At 37.2% G+C, this 20,057-nt stretch overlaps 1 protein-coding gene and 1 long non-coding RNA gene across 13 annotated transcripts in view; one reads left to right on the top strand and one right to left on the bottom strand.

Moving 5' to 3' along the window:
- Window positions 1-20,057, bottom strand: part of ATOSA (atos homolog A) — a 133,965-nt gene that overhangs the window by 45,338 nt on the left and 68,570 nt on the right. The window lies entirely within an intron of this gene.
- LOC139355425 (uncharacterized) overlaps window positions 1-20,057 on the top strand; it is a 50,228-nt gene that overhangs the window by 12,620 nt on the left and 17,551 nt on the right. Inside the window, exon 4 of the long non-coding RNA XR_011606045.1 lies at window positions 18,912-19,098. This is a non-coding gene — a long non-coding RNA (uncharacterized lncRNA). The remainder of the gene's footprint in view (window positions 1-18,911; window positions 19,099-20,057) is intronic.

Here is a 20,057-nt window from a genome sequence, read left to right as displayed (position 1 = left end):
TGGATTGCTTAAGCCCAGGAGTTTGAGACCAGCCTGGGCAACACAGTGAGACCCTGTCTTTATTTAAAATAACATAACATAACATAACATAACATAACATAACATAACATAACATAACAAAACAATAAATAAAGCCAGGTGTGGTAACATGTGCCTGTGGTTCCAGCTACTTGCGAGGTTGAAGCAGAAGGACTGCTTGAGCCCAGGAGTTCAAGGCTGCAGTGAACTATGATTGCACCACTGTACTCCTACCTGGGCAACAGAGCGAGACCCTGTGTCAAAAAAAAAAAGTTTAGAAAGGTGGTCAGGGACTAGATCATAAAGGATTTTGAAAATAGGGTAAAAAGTTTAGATTTTATTCCAAATGGAATGGGGAGCCATTAGAGGGTTTTAACTAGAGAAATGCATGATCCGATTTACATTTAAAATGATCACCCTGGCTGCTATGTGGATAAAAGAATAGGGGGAAAGAATGAAAGTAGCTATACTAATTAGGAGGTTATTATAGTTGTCTGGGGTTGTAGGTATAGCTTTGGGGATCACTGGCATTCAGATAGTATTTAGAATCAAGAGTTACCTAGAGGAGTATGTAGATAGAGGAGAGCAGGGAACTCATGACAGAGCCCTGGGGGCACTGCAACAATTAGAGAAGACGAGGAACAACAAAACGAGCTGTCAGGTATGGTATAATGGAAGCCTCGAGAGAATAGAAAGTTTCCAGGAGTGCATGATCAATGGTCTCAAACACTGGTGAAGTTTAATAAAATATAAACAAAGAAGTGACCATTGAATTTGACAATAAGGAAGTCACTGGTGACCTTGAAAATAGTGAGCTCAGTAGGCGGTGATGATGGAAGATTAGACAAATGTGACATACACTGTCTATTATTCTGCAGAGTATATATGATAAATGCAAAAGTCTACTTTCTTAGTCCTCTCTTAACACAATGGGCATTCATATAATACAACAGCCCTTTCTAGAAAAGTATTAAATATGCAATATCATCACTCATAGAAAATTATTTCCAAATCTCAAAATGAGACTAAAAGAAGTTTTAACTGCTTCCCTTCTAAGTCTATGGCACAGGTGGTAGGAGATTCTCCTGTATAATCCTGAAATTACTAAATTTTAATTTGTTTTAAATTTTTCTCGGAATTAAACTCTTCCTTTTTATCCTGAAAACAGTTACCTAGTTAGGTTCTTATTAATTTATACCTGAATTACTACAAGTTTCCTAGCTACTGTCTAGGACTCTAGGCACCTCCTTATCCATCTTGAATCCTAATGCAGATTAATCTTCCCAAAAAGCCATTCCATTACAATCCTCTCAAGCTTAAATGTTTTTGGTTTTGTTTTTTTAACCTATCAAGCATGACTTCCTCCTCTCCTTCCCATGAACTCAAAGTTTTCCGGACTCCCACTCTTTTCCATGAAAAAACCCATTCCTAACTCCTTTCCACACTGATCTTTGACTTACTTTGTACTCTTCCCCAGAATTTACAGAAGCCATCTAGGCTATAAATGGTTACTGTAGGGTGTTGGTGTACCAACCAAAGGTCATGAATTTCACCTTCTCATGGGTAAATTTCACTCTGTTCCACGGACAGACTGTACTGTTAACTTCAGCCAAACTTCTCCAAAACTTAGGGCATTAATCACAAATGTGACCATGAAAAAGGAAAGGACGTATCAGTGCAAATGAACCACATTCAGGAAAAATTCAGCACGATTTGACAGCTCTCTAGTTATATCAACCTATTCATTTTTTTAGAATTTTCTTAACATGTTATGGACGTATATCTACTAATGGGTTAAATTTCACAATCACTGAAATATTTTTGGCTTCTCATTTATGTGTTCCAGTCTCAAAGGAATATGTTATGTGTACCTGTTTTTTTTTTTTTGAGACGGAGTCTTGTTCTGTCACCCAGGCTGGAGTGCAGTGGTGCGATCTTGGCTCACTGCAACCTCTGCCTCCTGGGTTCAAGTGGAGTTTCCTGTCTCAGCCTCCAGAGTAGCTGGGATTACAGGCACCTGCCACCATACCGAGCTAATTTTTTTTTATTTTTAGTAGAGATGGGGTTTTACCATGTTGGTCAGGCTGGTCTCAAACTCCTAACCTCACGTGATCCACTCATCTTGGCCTCCCAAAGTGCTGGGATTACAGGTATGAGCCACTGCACCTGGTCATGTGTACCTGTTTTAAGTGAGAATTGTAAAGGATCTTAGAAATCATCTTAGCCTAACCTACTTTACTTCCAGATGAGGAAAATAAGGTACAAAGATATCAACTTCCTTGCTTCAATAATATACTAAAAACCAGGCAATAGCGAACTACAATTCAAGTTTCTCAATACCTAGTACAAGTCATTTTATATACCATGAAAAGTCTTCAAGCAGAGAATAAGAGGCAAAGCTGACATTAGTGACAAGTGTGAAAAACAGTGGCCACGGCTATAAGTGAAACAGCAATTTTATGTGTACACTATTATTTTATTATTAGTTATACATAAATATTCTCATCTACAGAACAGTATTTTCTAATATGAAAATACTCTCTATTCTTGGTCTTGTTAATCCACAACAAAATTTATTTATTTTACTCCTCAGCACTCTATCATGAAAAAAGACAAGTGATCAACTTATCAAGTATGATAAATAACAAATTTATCACAGACTGACTTTTAAAAGTTTTCTGAACTTGAGCATGGTTTGTTTAGATTCAACCAAGTATCTCTGCTCTACACCTACACAATAACCACCAAAGTTCAAAATTATGACTAAAACACTGTCAAGGTGCCATCTAAAAAAACAAGTTATATGTTTTTACGGTAATCTAGCTCTTTGAAAATTGGCTATTAAATTCATTGTCATGTAAAACCCAAACATTCAATTAAACAAAGATGATCCCCATCAACCTGAGTTGTGAATTGTTTTATCAAGTTAGTCCTCATGAAGCAGCATAGAGCAGTAGTAAAGGGCTCAACTCTGAAGTCTGTCTGAAGTCTGTCAACCAGCTCTGCTACTTGCTAGTTGTTTGGATTTTACACAACATCTCTTTCCTCAGTATTTCACCTAATTAAATGGGGATAATAGTATCAACTTTCAGAGGGCAGTTACAAGGATTATTATTTATGTAACTTTTAGAATGCTGCATGTGTTTGTTAAATTTAAAATAAAACTAAATGCTATGATACACATCTTTCCCCATTTTACAGATGAGAATGCTAAATTTATAAAATCATTTGCCCAAGGCCACACACTTTACCAGTAAGTGGAGGATCATCTTGAAGCCCATTGGTATTACATGAATTCAGACAGTTACTCCTTTTGTTCCGCATGTCTCCCCTTTCTAAAGCTCTCAATTTAAGTACTATGGGAAAAGTCTAGATCATGTGGTTCCAGAAACAAGAGGATATCCAACTTAGAAACATTATCCTTATAATGCATGGCAAAACAGTACAATTACATCTGGTTATATATAAAGTGTTTTAATGTTCTGCTTTGTGCATTAAAAAACACCTAGAGTTAATTAAAACTAAGCTTGGTCCCTTTATCATCAAAGGGAAATAAGCAGCTTCTGTGGGAGAAAAGATAAGGGAAAGCTGGAAAAAAAAAAAGAGAGAGAGAGAGAAAGGCTAAGAGGTTTTTTTGTTTTTTTTTTTTTTTTTTTTTTTGTAGAATTCAGGATATATTTTCATTAATTTAAAGGTGAGGAAATTGGACTTCAGAGAGGTAAAGTGACTTGCTCAGGCATACACAGCAACATAATGGTAAAGGGGGCCTTAAACCTATGTCTCTCGTGTAGGGAAAATGTCAGAAATTTGGGGATTTATTTCCAAATCTCATCCAGTGTGCCAAACTCCACCCCTTGTTATTAGTTCAACTCCAGTTCTGGCTCAGGGAAGAATTATGGAAAGAGTTCAGAGAGAACATGAAGCTTTAGGTATTTGTTGGTTTACTGTCAAGGTCATTCTTGTTGCCTCTTCTGTACTAGTTATTCAGCCTCTTGAGGTTTGATCGGTGTCCTTACTGTAAAACATGTTGGTATTTAATTCCCAATCCCAGTTTTCCTATGAATTCTAACTAGGTTTTCCAGTTCTCTATTCTGCTTTCCTGCCAGAATGCTTTGTTTCTCTGCCCATGCAACCCTTCTGACTCCTATTTTTGTCAATAAGGCATAACATTAGTTGTGTTTCCTCAATGTCAACCATATTTGATAGACTCCTGTTTGCCAGAGTCACCCAAATTCTAAACCTGATACTTTCAAAGTTGCAAAAGAAGGTCTGTGAATGAGTTAGAAAATATCTAAGAGGGAAGGGAAGGAGAAGGGTAGACAACTTAACTGAAGAGTACCCTGTCACAAACTGCACATTTTTCAATGAAGAAACTGAAAATTTGCCAACTTCTAATCACTGATTTCAGTGATTAGATAATTTCAATTATCTTATTGTAATAGCCTGTTTGCCTCTAACTCGACTATAAACTCTATGAGCAAAGAGGCCAGGTCTAAATATTCATCATTTTATTACCAGTGCCTAGGACACTGCTTGACACATAGGAAGTACTCAGTAAATATACAAGCAAAATGAAAGCAGGCATAAAAGTGTAGTGATTTAGCTTAGCTTATTGAAAGGCACTAGCACTTGTAAATCAACTTTGATCTATCCTGAAGTATGACCAGCTGAAGAATTCACACATTATAAGACAGGCAAACTCAGATTATTAGCCCTACATTAAGGGAGAAAAAATGTCAGATTGAAGGTGGTCAGAACACATAAGAAGTCCTTTTGCTTTTATTTTACTATGATTTTTAAAAACAGAATTTAACTTATTCACACTGATTTTAATAAAGAGTTGTTAACACACACAGGACTGAAATGATTACATTCATGTATGTTCCTGGGCCTCAGCCATCAGCATCTCAAGAGAATTTATAATGCCACTTAATAGCCAATTCTGCCATCTGATAGTGTCTTCAACAAAATGCTAAAAGTAGGTCCCTTTCAACCTCAAGTAATTTTGAGAGGCAGATTTCATCACACTAAATCTCACAGAAGCCAAAGGAAAAATCTTTGGCTAATTCTCTAATTGCTAATTCTCGATTGTGAATAATTACGACAACTAGAATCACCAATGGAAATGAAGGAAAGAAAAGCAGGCTTGGTGACTGACAAGACATGCGGGAATTTGGAATTTAATTCTTTCCAGTGCTCTAAAATGTCTCTTAGATATATCTAATGCTGTTCTTCATGTCTGCAGACATTCTATCAGGCCCACACACACTCTTAAGATGATTATGAACAAAATCAATATAAAATATTCACTCAATGATTTTTAGATATTTTAAGATTAATAGTATTTTATAAAGCTCTTTGAGCTTCTTGGAACAACGAATCTAAGTAACGTTAAAATCCAAGTATTTCTAGACAAAAGACTTAAAAAGAACCTAAGAGAATTCTGGAAACACAGAAGATGCTCCTCTGATATGAGCCATGCCAGGGCTGTGTACTCAGAACTCAGGCCACACTGATTTTCTGTGACGTTCTCTAAGTCAATTACAGCTAAGTAATAAAATGGGTACTAATACCTTTCTCACTTTTGTAAATACTGTAAAACGTAAAACAGTAATTACTTGTCAATCTGAATTTGTTACCATAACTATTTACTACAGTAATTTAACAACTACAGTGTGATATCGTTTTTGAAAAACACTATCCTAGATACAGCAAAACTTTTAAAAAGGCATATTTTAATGTTATTTAAACTCCTCAAATGATATTATGAATAGATTAAAAGCTTACATGACAAAGAAATGAATGTCATGTGATTAGTTTTTATGTATCTTCCATTAAAATAATTTTAACTACTTAAATTGCTATGAAAGTATAACACAAAACTCTATTTCAATAATAGTACAATTGATGACTTCATTAAATAAATTTCAAACTATTTCATGCAACTACTTAATTTTTCACTCAATTGTTAACAAATATATTTTCTAGACCACAAAAATCTGAAGCTAAGGAAGGTAAATCTCCTCCTTTATACAATCCTGAAAGGCCATTCTCTTCCCAGAAAACTAAAATTGGCTGCCATAACAAACGTCTTCCCCTCGCCAATTCAAATTCTTAATTATAGAAAGTCTTCAATCTGTAAGTGCTGTCCACATTCCCTTCCTGGCTGTTTAACAATTCAAACGTAAGTCATTGGTAAGGGTTTTTTTGGTTTGCTTTTAACTAAAGGTTTTTAAAAAAATTCAGTATCATGTTAGAGGTCATATAAAGACGTTTTAAGAGCAGTTTTAAGTTTACAGCAAAACTGAGTGGCAAGTACAGAGATTACACCCGCTCCCCAACACCTGTATGGCCTCCTCCATTATGAACAACCCCAAAAGAGTGGTACATTTGTTACACTTGATGAACCTACACTGACACATCATAATCACTCAAAGTCCATAGTTTATGTTGGGGTTCACTCAGGATGTCATATATTTTCTGGGTTTGGAAAAATGTTAATGACATGTATCCACCATGATAGTATCATACAGAATCCTTTCATGCCCTAAAAGCCTCAGTGGAGGTAAGGGTAGTTAAAAAAAAAAAAAAAAGCCAGGCATGGCGGCTCATGCCTGTAATCCCAGCACTTTGGGAGGCTGAGGCGGGCGATCATGAGATCAGGAGTTCGAGACCAGCCTGGCCAACATGGTGAAACCCTGTCTCTACCAAAAATAAAAAAATTACCTGGGTTTGGTGGCGGGCACCTCTAATCCTGGCTACTCGAGAGGCTGAGGCAGGAGAATCGCTTAAACCCGGAAGGCAGAGGTTGCAGTGAGCTGAGATTGCGCCACTGCATTCCAGCCTGGGCAACAGAGCAAGACTCTGTCTAAAAAAATTAAAAAATAAAAAAACAGAAAAGACTAGAAGGATAAGTAACTAAGAATTGAAATCAAAACGAAGACCTTTGTAGGTATGATATGCTTCATAATTTTAAAAAATTTACATTGTCTCACGTATGACAAAATAAACCTGTTTTTAAAATTTCAGCATGTATATGGAAAACTGAAGTCTGGGAATTCTGCACAACATCTCACTCTTGCCAAGGTCTCACTGTTTATAAGGCAGTACTAGTTAGTGAAAAATAATCACTGTGCTGGATTTCATGAGGTCCACATTCTCCCTATTAACTCTTTTGTTCCACGTTTCTTTAACCATCGAAGTACACCACTTCTTTTTTTTTTTTTTTTTTTTTTTTTTTTGAGACGGAGTCTCTCCCTGTCGCCCGGGCTGGAGTACAGTGGCTGGATCTCAGCTCACTGCAAGCTCCGCCTCCCGGGTTCACGCCATTCTCCTGCCTCAGCCTCCCGAGTAGCTGGGACTACAGGCGCCCGTCATCTCGCCCGGCTAGTTTTTTGTATTTTTTTTTTTTTTTAGTAGAGACGGGGTTTCACTGTATTAGCCAGGATGGTCTCGATCTCCTGACCTAGTGATCCGCCCGTCTCGGCCTCCCAAAGTGCTGGAATTACAGGCTTGAGCCACCGCGCCCGGCCTGAAGTACGCCACTTCTTAAAAAAAACTTCCAACTTTAAGATTTTATGAGTTGATGAAAATATTAAGGTGAAGAATTATGGTATAAAGGGAAAAAAGATAATATTCAACTTATAATATTGTTTAACTTTCCATAGGATACAAAGCTGATAAATCCAAGTAATAAGACAAACACCTAAGCCTGTGTGTTATGGTAAATTAGTTTGCCATATATATATAATTTCTAGAAAGCATTTTATATTTTTTAATGTAAGAAACAAGTTTTAAAGCAAGCAACATATCTCAAATTGAACACCCAAACTGAAAGCTACAGACAAAAAGTTAGATTTCCTTGTTGGCAGCTCAGATAACTAAAATGTTCTAAAACACAATGCTGACCCAATAAATTGCATAGTCCAAAATGTGTTTTGAAATTGAATAGGCAGTCCTTTACTTTTACATGAGCATAATATTTACTTTGGGGATAAATGTCAGTAAATATGCAATAGAGCTATTCCATCATAAAGTTGTACAATTATCACTTGTTTCACTGGGGCATTACCTGCATTGTGTAATGTAGTTCTCTAGAAGTCATGGACTTCCTTGTTTGTGGCAGAATTTAAATCAATTCTATTGGCAAGTGAATCCTTTTTACAAACTGTTATTATTTACTTATTTAATATGGTTATTACCCATCTGCTTTCTGTAAATTCCACAGGGGCAGAGATTTTGGTCTGTTCTGCTGACTAACACAGATCTAACATCCGGAAACTATGACTGGTACATGATAGGCACTCAGAAATATTTGTGGAAGTGATTAATTCTACATTATGAGGAAGCTAGCTATATAAATCAATACTACACCTAGCCAAGAATGATGGTATTTTCTTTTTGTTTTTCTTTTTTTTGGAGACAGAGTCTTGCTCTGTTGCCTAGGCTGCAGTGCAGTAGAACAATCATAGCCCATTGTAACCTCAAACTCCTAGACTCAAGCGATCCTCCTACCTCAGCCTCCCAAGTAGAAAGGACTACAGGAATGTGCCATCATGCCCAGCTATTTTTTTAAACTTTTCTGTAGAAGACAGGAGCCTTGCTATGTTGCCCAGGTTGGTCTCAAACTCTTGGCCTCAAGTGATCCTTTATCTTCAGCCTCCCAAAGTGCTGGGATTACAGGTATAGGCTGACAGTGCTGGGAATACATTGCACCTGACCAGACAGTATTTCTTAAATAATTTTCCCTTCATTATAGGAAGGTAGCTGTATACCCATTGACTAAAAACATCTTAAAGTGGAAAAGACTAATTTCATCTGAATTTTAGTTCATGATACTGTTCAAAAGTTACAGTGCCTCAATTTAGTGAGCATAAAATATTGACTACAACTTAAGCAAGTAGTTCTCTTAATCCTTATTTCTCTAGTAAGAGATGATCTATTGCTTGAGAACCATGTTGCTTATAATAATTTCTTCTGTTTGTTTAATAACACCATAAAGGTTAATTTTACTAAGGGTTAAATAAGATTCCAAAATTATAACTAATCTTATACCTGAAATATTGAAATCTGATACTTTTCTATGGAACTGTGATGGTGAGACACTGTAGCATAACTAGGAGAAAAGAATAGGCTTTTTTGATCAAGTAGGCATAAATCCAAATACCGAGTAACTCTGGGAAAGGTGAAATAATAATTCTTGCCCCTGAGAAATTTATGGGGAAAAAAAACTCTGCCCTTTGATTTTTGGCACACTTTGCTATGATAGGAATTATTAGATTAGTTTTCAGTTAATATTTGACCTTTAAATAGCAAGCCCAGTGTAGCTGACAAGTATTTATTTTAAAACTGACTATAAACCTACTGCTCCATACAGTCAGAAGATATTCTTAGCAAAGCTTTTATATAAAGGACCAGAATATAAATTAAGAAACTACTGATTTCATGAAGTATTTCATTCATAATATATTTTATTCAAGGAATGTCATGAAGCATAAAATCTTCCCCCCTTAAGAAATGAAATGGGATTATATGTAACATAACTGATGGCCAAGGAGAAGTGATAACTAAAATTCATACAAAAGATTTGAAAATAAAATTGTCCTTTAATAACTATTTTGTAACTGTGGTAAGTAAAACATTTACTGTAGAATTCAATTTTACAAAGAAGGGAGTAAGATCCAGTAAGTTCAATCTGAGCAAGTTCAGGCATGTTAGTTCATTTCTTCATTTATGAAATGGGAATGATATGTGTTAGGGGAGAAGGGAACCTTTTCTCTTTATTCAGGTTGGGCCTGTATACATAGAGAGGACAGGACTTTACCATAAGCCTTATCTTCCTACTAGGTGATAGGCTGGAGGGAAAACCTGATTTCTATATTCACTCCTTTTATGAATTTTTCCACAAGGCTGGTGGGGTGGCTAACTGACTGTGAAAATCACTGGGCTGTTTTCAGCCAGGACAGAGTAACAGATCTAATTTATTCTCACACTTTAAACCACTCAAAATACATAAAAGAACTGTTTTCAGACATTGACCAGCAGACAGGACAGGACTGTTATCCCAGATGGGGAAATAAACGGGTGAGCCCAACAACTGCCCCACCTTACTGTCTGGAGCAAGTTTCCAGACTGAAGCACTGGGAAAGCCACACAGAGGCCAGCAGTCTCCCTAAATTGATGGCAAAAGAATGAGAAGGGAAGGTTCTAAGCAGTTAAAGCACTGAAGAGGAGAGACTAGCACACAGAAAGCAAGCTCCAGAGAAATGGAGAGCAGTGAAAGAAAAAAATCCCATCAATTAGATTTAGAAAAACAAAGCAGAATACCTTTTTAGACATCAAAACACCGAAAAAAAATCACTATCAGCAGACCCGCACTATCAAGGAAGTTCTTCTGACAGAAGGAAAATAACATTATCTACACAAAGAGCACTGGAAATCACAAAATCATGTAGGTAAATATAATTTTTTCTAAGTTTTAAAATCACTTTTAAATATAATTATTTAAAGGAAAAATAATCATAATGCATTGTGGGATTTATAACAGTCTAGATATAAAATGCGTAACGATAGCATAAAGGCCCAAAGAAAGTGAAATGGAAAGTTCTTACACTATACACAAAGTGGCATATTATTGCGTGGAGGTAGCCTATAACAAGTTAAAAATAATGTGCACCCTAAAGTAACTAGTAGTAAGAAACAAAACAAAACCCAAGAGGTATAACTAAGAAGTTAACAAATGAGATAAAATAGAATTTAAAAAAAATCCAAAGAGCTCAGAAAAAGAGTGAAAAAGGGGCCAGGCACAGTGGTTCACGCCTGTAATCCCACCACTTTGGGAGGCCAGGCCGGGCAGATCACTTGAGGTCAGGAGTTCGAGACCAGCCTGGCCAACATGTTGAAACTGTCTCTACTAAAAATACAAAAATTAGTCAGGCATAGTGGCGTAAGCCTGTAATCCCAGCTACTTGGGAGTCTGAGGCAGGAGACTCGCTAGCCAAGATTGCACCACTGCACTCCAGCCTGGGCAACAAAGTGAGTAAAAAAGAAAAAGAGAGAAAAAGGCACAAAGAAAGATGGGACAAATAAAATTGTAAGATAGTGGATTTAAGCCCATCTATATCAACAATCACCTTAAATGTGAATGGTATAAGCATCTTATTAAAAGGCAGAGGTTGTGAGATTAGATTTTTTTTTTTAAAAGCCAGACACAACTATATGCTACTTACAAGATGTCAATTTTTCTTTCTTTTTCTATCTTTCTTTCTTTTCTTTTTTTTTTTTTTTTTTTGAGACAGAGTCTTGCTCTGTTGCCCAGGCTGGAGTGCAGTGGCATGATCTTGGCTCACTGCAACCTCTGCCTCCCGGGTTCAAGCAATTCTCCTGCCTCAGGCTCCTGAGTAGCTGGGATTACAGGCACATGCCACCACACCTAGCTAATTATTTTATTTTTGGTAGAGACAGGGTTTCACCATGTTGGTCAGGCTGCTCTCGAACTCCTGACATCAGGTGATTCGCTCGTCTTGGCCTCCCAAAGTGCTGGGATTATAGGTGTGAGCCACGGTGGCCGGCCAGATGTCAATTTTGAATATAAAGAAATAATAGGTTAAAAGTTAAGTGTTAAAAAAATATATACCATGCTAACACTAATCAAAAGAAAGCTGGAGTGGTTATATTAATATCAGATTAAATCGATTTCAGAAAAAAGTGATATTGCTAGTGATAAGGTCTATTTCATAATGATAAAAAAGCCAATCACCAAGAGTGTGTAACAGCCCTAAACATTTATGCACCTAACAACATAGCTTCAAAATATATGAAGCAAACACCAACAGAACTGTAGGGAAAAATAGAAACACCCACAATTTTATTTGGAGATTTCAACATACCCTGTTTCAATAATAATCAATAGAACAATTAACAAAGTATCACTAAAAATATAGAAAACTTGACACTTATAAAACACTCCACCATCAAAAGCAGAATGTAGATTCTTACCAGATGCACACAAAACATTTACCATGATAGATCATATTCTGGGACATGAAACAAGTCTCAATAAATTCAAAAGAATTTAGATGAGGTACAGTGGCTCACACCTGTAATGTCAGCACTTTGGAAGGCTGAAGTGGGAGGATCACTTGAGCTCAGGAGTTCAAGAACAACCTGGACAACAAAATGCAATACCTGTCTCTACACACACACACACACACACACACATACACACACACACACACAATTAGCCAGGCTCACACACACACACACACAAAATTAGCCAGTGATGTGAGCCTGCAGTCCCAGCTACTTGGGAGGCCGAGGTGGGACCACAGCTTGGGCCTGAGAGTATGCAGCTGCAGTGAGCTACGACTGTGCCTCTGCACTTCTGCCTGGGCAACACAGTGAGAATTAAAATCGGCCGGGCACAGTGGCTCATGCCTGTAATCCCAGCACTTTGGAGGCCAAGGCAGGTAGATCACGAGGTCAGGAGCTCAAGATCAGCCTGGTCAAGATGGTGAAACTCCATCTCCACTAAAAATACAAAAATTAGCCGGGTGCGGTGGCAGGCGCCTGTAATCCCAGCTACTCAAGAGGCTGAGGCAGGAGAATCGCTTGAACTCTGGGGGCAGGGGAGGTTGCAGTGAGCCGAAATCGTACCACTGCATTCCAGCCTGGGTGACAGAGTGAGAATCTATCTCAAAAATAAATAAATAAATAAAAAAGAAAAAAATAAATAAAAATAAGGATTTAAATCATAAAGTGTTTTCCAACCACAATGGAATTAAATTAGAAATCAAAAAGAGATATCTGGAAAATCTCAAAATATTTGGAAACTAAATGACTGGTGATTTTGATAGTCATTGCACCACCTTTAACTCTGAAATGAGGTTACCAAGTGCTATGGGCTAAACTGTGTCCCTTCCAAAATTCATATGTTGAAGCCCTAACCCTCAAGGGGATTGTACTTGGAGACAGGGCTTTTAGGAGGTAATTAAGATTAAATGGGGTTATACCAACAGGGTCCTAATCCCGTGCAACTGAGAATACAAAGGAATATTATGTTCTTTATATTCTCTTAAAAGATGAAGGCTCACATAAAGGCCATGCGAGCAAGCCAGTAAGAGTGCTTCACCAGAATAAAATCAGCTGGCATCTTGCTCTTTGGCTTCCCAAACTCCAGAACTATGATAAAATAAAATTCTGTTGTTTAAGTTACCCAGTCTATTGTATTTTGTTACGGCAGCCTGAGCTGATTAATATACCAAGGCTAAATAAAAGCCAGGAATTTGACTCCATATTTCCTGTTCCTTCCTGAAACTCAGGGGAAGTAGTCTTGCCCTTAGCTCTAGATTCCTGGATAAGGTATGATGGGGCCTGCACCTAGAGCCAGGTGTTCTCAGTTAATAAAGAGGGAGTTTTCCTGTTCCTTCCTGAAACTCAGGGGAAGTGGTCTTGCCTTTAGCTCTAGATTCCTGGATGAGGCATGGTGGGGCCTGCACCTAGAGCCAGGTGTTCTCAGTTAATAAAGAGGGAGTTAAAGTACCAGGAATAAACTGGGGTTTCCAGAAGTCTTACACTTGGGGAATCTGGGGATGCATGCTCAGATTAATAGTGTGGTACTGTATTCTACTACCAATTATTGTGTGTATGTACTTCTGGTTGGCACTCATTTGGAGAAATGGTACCTTGAATTCCCAGCAATTACAGTAACTATCCAACCACCTTACTAACGGAAACTTAAGAGGAAGAATAAATTTGGGATTGGGAGAGCAGGGGTAGGAGTAGGAAATGTTGGACTTCGTGAATGCTACATGTATTTATCATTTTTGTTTGCTGTTAAACATCAAAGTCCTATGGCTTTAATTGTTATGATGATTAGAAGTGAAGTATATCAAACACTGAATTATCAATCTTACCCCAAAAGAGAAAAAAAAATCTTCTGTTCTATGGCATGGTGAAGTCAAGTTGGGGGACAGGAGAAAAAGGGAGAAAATTAAGACAAAAAGAATGAGGAATAAAGGGAAAAGGAAAATGATACATATACGTAGCATTCATGAAGTCCAACATCATTTTGTACTCCTACCCCTGCTCTCCCAACCCCAAATTTGCCCCTCCTCTGAAGCTTCCTATTTACCATTATCCATGCTCAATCACCCGAGCCAAAAACTTAGTAATTGGGTCTTATAAATTGTACCTCCTAATAGCTCTAGCCAAGTTTAGTCAAGTTTAGTCCTCACTGCCAATGCTACTAAGGCCATCATCTCTTTCATTGGTCTCTCTGCATCTCGTCTCTTACCCATCTTTACCTCTCTTGTTAGAATTCTATAAAATGTAAATATGATTATATTGGATTAAATCTCCATAATGGACCCCACTATATACTAATAAGAGCCCAAACTCTCACACTTTTTAAAGCAGTTTAAAAGCCACTTAGTAGAAACAGAGGTGAAGCCTCCCTTACTCTCTCAGGCAGACATTTATTATTATAGTATTGCTATTACAGCTAATAACCAGTGACTTCCTATAAGAAGGAAGCTCTCCCAGTCACTCCTGTATCCTGAATATTAGGATTTTCTACATAAACAATCATATCACTGTAATGTAATGTTACTTCTTTCCAGTCTTTATGTTTCTACTTCTTTTTCTTGCCTTATTGTAATGGCTAGCTATACAATGTGGTATAAAAGCAGCTTGAGTGTCTTCTTTCTGATCTCAGTAAGAAAATATTCAATATTTCACCACTGAAGTATATTAGGTATAGATTTTCAAAGATGTTCTTTATCAGGTTGAGAAGGTTTATAAGGTTATCTTGGTTTGATGAATAGCATGTGATATAAATTTCTCAAGGAAATTTTATTTTTCACTTAATTTAGAATGAACCATGAGTGCCGAAGAAATGTTAAAGCAACAAACTTGTTTGCTGAAGAATATGCCATTTTTCAAATTATTTCTTATTTAAGATACAGCCATACATTTAAAAATACCTATCTTCTATAACATGCCAGAAAAAATACATATCCTATTTACCAAGAGTAAACCCTAATGTAAACTCTGGGTGATGGTGTTAAAAAAGAGTACCACTGTGGGTCGGGCACGGTGGCTCCCAGCACTTTGGGAGGCTGAGACGGGCAGATCACCTGAGGTCAAGAGTTTGAGACCAGCCTGGCCAACATGGTGAAACCCCAACTCTACAAAAAATACAAAAATTAGCTGAGCGTGGTGGTGAGCACCTGTAATCCCAGCTACTTGGGAGGTGGAGGAAGGGGAATCACTTGAACCCGGGAGGCGGAAGTTGCAGTGAGCCAAGATCGCACCACTGCACTCCAGCCTAGGTGACAGAGTGAGTGAGACTCTGCCTCAAAAAAAAAAAAAAAAAAAAAAAAGTACCACTGGGGTGAGTGGTTATCAGTTCAACGGGAAGGTTGTGTGCATGTGGAGACAGAGGATATATGGGAAAGTTCTTCAGAGTTTTGCTGTGAACATAAAACTATTCTAAAAACAAATCTTATTACTAATTTTAAAAAATTACCTTCTATAAAGGCCAGAAAAACATATACTTATTTTGCACAGTTTTAAGAAATAAAAATAATCTATTCACTTATTCTAAAATTGTATTTAAGAAGCCTCCCTTGGGAAGCATAGATTATGAAGGAAAAAAACCAAAAATTACTGGAGAAAGCGACTTGAAAGTGACTTCAAGCAAAAAAAGAAAAGTATCAAAGCTCAGATGAGTCTTTTTTGTCCCCCCCCCCCAAAAAAAAAAAAAAAGATGTCCACCCAAATAGGCTTAAATTAAAAGTTTATCTTTTATATTAAGTATTTTACTATCTGATAAGTATGAATATATTTACAAGTCTTCAGGGCCTGAAAATCAGACTAGATTAGTTACTAGAAGGGATAAGTGCTAATTCTGTAATATCATCTGTTCCTGAACTTGTGCTACAAGCAAAAAAACTGTTAAGTGGTTAAGGGAAGCACAGTTCTCACAGTAACTGACATTCTCAAAGTCTACTGACAATAACCTTGTTTCTCATATAACCTCTGGTGCTGGGTTTCTTGGACAAAATTTCCCTGGACTAGACTACTGAATATTTGTATCAGGTTTCTATATTTTAGAGATATGCCAGAATAAGAGTCTCTAATGAGTAGTATAATATATTGTACAATGACAGATTTTAGCATTCTATAAATACAATAGTCTGGGAAATAGCAATTTAGTGCCAGTCAGGTTTCTGTTTATAAAAGGTCTTATCTATAGAAAATAGCTGAAAAGACAGCTGAATTATTTCATTTACATCGAAGACTGCTGGTAACTGCTCTCTGGTTTGTAACTGTGGATCAATCATGCAGTTTTAACACTGTTATAATGTTATCATAATGGCTAACACTTCTTAGGCTCTTACTATATGCCAGATTCTGTGATGAATATTTATTTACTTTTTTGAGACAGAGTCTTGGTCTTGTGGCCCAGGCTGGAGTGCAATGGCATAATCTCGGCTTACTACAACCTCCGCCTTCTGGGTTCAAGGGGTTCTCCTGCCTCAGCCTCCCAAGTAGCTGGGATTACAGGCACCCGCCACCACACCCAGCTAATTTTTTTTGTGTGTGGTATTTTTAGTAGAGATGGGGTTTCGCCATGTTGGCCAGGCTGGTCTTGAACACCTGATCTCGTGATCCGCCAGCCTCAGCTTTCTAAAGTGTTGGGATTACAGGTGTGAGCCACCATGCCTAGACGATGAATATTTTTTCTTATTTAATCTTCACAAAATACTTAGAATACAGTAAAAGTTAAGATACTTGCCCAAAGCCCACGTATTAACCATCACACTGTACTTCCAGGAATAGGCCCATCATATACGTAACAGTCATTCATGCATAATTACTATTGTTAACTAACTAATCAAATCTAAAGTGTCAATTTTAAGACATTACTCTTTTATCTTTTACTAACAAAAAAGCTTCCAATTAAACTATAGTGTGGGCCAGGTGAGGTGGCTCACACCTGTAATCCCAGCACTTTGGGAGGCTGATGTTAGGAGTTCGAGAAGAGCCTGGCCAACATGGTGAAAACCCATCTCTACTAAAAATACACAAATTAGCCGGGTGTGGTGGCGGGCACCTGTAACCCCAGCTACTTGGGAGGCTGAGGCATGACAATCACCTGAACCTGGGAGGTGGAGGTTGAAGTGAGCTGAGATCCTGCCACTGAACTCCAGCCTGGGCAACAGAGCAAGACTCAGTCTCAAAAAACAAAAAAAAAAGCAGCAATCTTACATCAGAGATTTAATATGTAGACTATGTACATTTTAAAATAAACTAAATATGATTATCCTAAAATTATCAGTTTTATCAGATTTTGATTTAAATGCAATATATACTACTAGATCTGAAAACAAAGTGAGTAAACTATTTGAATGATTTTCAGCTTCTTTTAAATTTTTATTTATAACTGACATAATTATACATATTTATGGGGTAACAGTGTGATGTTTCAATGCATTTATACATTGTATAATGATCAAATAGTATAGCCATTATGGAAAACACTATGAAGGCTCATCAAAAAATTAAAAATAGAACTACCATATGATCCAGCATCCCATTATTGAATATATATTCAAAGGAAATGAAATCAGTATGTCAAAGAGATACCTGTACTACCATGTTTATTGCAGTCCTTTTAAGCATCTTTTGAAAAGATATCCAGTCTTGGAGAATGAAACCATTTATCACAAACCTCTTATTTGAAGAAAAAATTAAACAGCTACAGGTACAGCTGTTTATAAGAACTGTATTCGTAACTTATGCTTACATATTTCTAGTCAGTTTGTACATTAATCAAAGTAAAAATATTTCCATCAAAAATAAAGATTGGTTAAAGTAAACCTGTATTGTAAACAATGGGATGATTCAACACTGGATATTTTATGAGAAAGGTTGCCAAAAGGCACTGAGCTGAAAGTTGTTTGACTTCACTCTCTGTGTGAATAGTAACCAAGAGCCCACCTACAGTGCTATGGGGTCTTTCTCTTCCTTTCCACTGCTCCCATCTTGATCAGCCCAAGAGAAGCTTATCTATCATTTGAAGGAGCAATGATGGGAGGGTAGAGACCACGTTCCGTGAAAGTAGAAAATTGTCAGTTCTAAAAAAGGGGGTGATGGACCAGAAGTGTATGAGAATGATAGCTTGCCAAAAAGAAAATGAGATGATGTAATCACATCAAGAAAGAATACCCACCAGTTCCTTCAGTCATTAAACCAGTTGAAGGAGGCAGGCAATGCCACTCTTGTAACTGTTTGTATGACTGAATTCATTCATTACTCTCTGTGCAAATACAGGAAGATCAATTATTTGAGACGGAAAATTATAATTTAATTGTAAATGGAAGTTGTAAAGATAGCACCTTGTTATAAGGTTGGTAAGAACAGAAACAACACATTTTCTGATTTTTTTCCCCACAAAGTAAGTTTCATATTGCTCTGATTCCTCTTTGAAATAGTAACTCTGCCAAAGGCAGTATCGTTTGATAAAGATAACAATCAAGTAGTGGGATTTAACACTAAAGTAATATTTTAATTAATGTTTTATTGGATGATTCTGTGGTTATTATCATTAATTTCAGGTAGCCAAGTATAGAATATTTCTCAGAGCCAGATTAAACTGGTTTTAGTTCAGCCGCTTCTCACACAATGAGAACTGTAGTCAACTAAGCACAGCTATTATGATCAAGCAATTACTTATTTTGTGTTATTCTGAAATCATCTGTTTAGAAGATAAATTTGCCAATCTGTTTAAATTCCATATTTAACTTGGATCTTTCCCCTAGATTTTGATAGCTAAATAACAGATCTTAAAGATCAGCATTTACAGTTGTAATATATCCTGAAATTCACAGATCTCTCGATAAAACAAAAATCAAATGAAAATAATACGAAGCAACTTGCAAAAAGTATGAAAATTGCTACACTAGAAGCCAGAAGACCTGGATTTTAATTTTATCTTCGTAATAAACTAGACCTGAGAACTTTGGGAAAAGCCAATTAAACTCTGTGAGCCTCAGCAAACTAGCATGTAAAATGAAGGTATGTGAAACTAGATGGCCCCTTCCACTTCCAATTATCTAATTCTACTTAAGCCAAATTTTGAAATTACAAAATATTACAATCCCATTTATTGTTAGTATCAGTCTGGCCACAAGCACAGACTAACTGTTACATTTAGCCTGCCACAAACTAAAAATAATCATGGGGGTGTTTGTCAGAGTACAAAGCTTGTTCCAACTATAGCTGTTTTGCTTTTTGTGACTTGAAATCTTAGAATCACTTATGCCTCCTCTCTTTCACTTATTCCCAATAAGCCATCAATGTTAAAGTCCGACTGCTATTTCAGCAACCTCCCATATCTGACTCCTCACCCATTCCCAGACAGGCCAGACATTAGATGCATAAAGGGGGGTAATGACAGACAGGTGAAAAAAGATCATATTTATTTTTTTGTGACAAGGTCTCACACTCTCGCCCAGGCTACAGTTTAGTTTGATCATAGCTCACTGTAACCTCAAACTCCTGGGCTCAAACAATCTTCCCGCCTTGGCCTCCCAAACTGCTGGGATTACAGATGTGAGCCTCCACACATAGTCCTATCTAACTTTTTTAACCTCACCTTCCATCACTCCCTTATATGCTCCCATCACACCTGCCAAACTCATTCTCTCCCAGGACCGCCTCAAGATGCCCCACCCTCTGTATTCCACTAAATCACTAGAATTCCTCCTGTTTCCACAATTCCCCTCATAGCAGGCCTTATAAAGACGTACCATGGAAAAACTCTGTGGTCAGAAAGTGATTCATACTTTGTGCATTAGGAGAATATTCTAACTCTCTTAACATGCTTTCTGCTTTTCCAATCTTCAGATTTAATGGTTGTTCCCAAAAACTACAGCTAGTGACTCAAAAAACACTTGAACTTTTTTAAAAAAATTGACCCAGCATCTTGCTCTGTAGCCCAGGCTGGAGTACAGTGGCACAATCATAGCTCACTG

This window comes from Macaca nemestrina, chromosome 7 (assembly GCF_043159975.1).
Source record: "Macaca nemestrina isolate mMacNem1 chromosome 7, mMacNem.hap1, whole genome shotgun sequence".
Classification (NCBI taxonomy): domain Eukaryota; kingdom Metazoa; phylum Chordata; class Mammalia; order Primates; family Cercopithecidae; genus Macaca; species Macaca nemestrina.
Note: the sequence above shows the minus strand (reverse complement) of the source record. Positions and strands in the feature narration are given on the sequence as shown.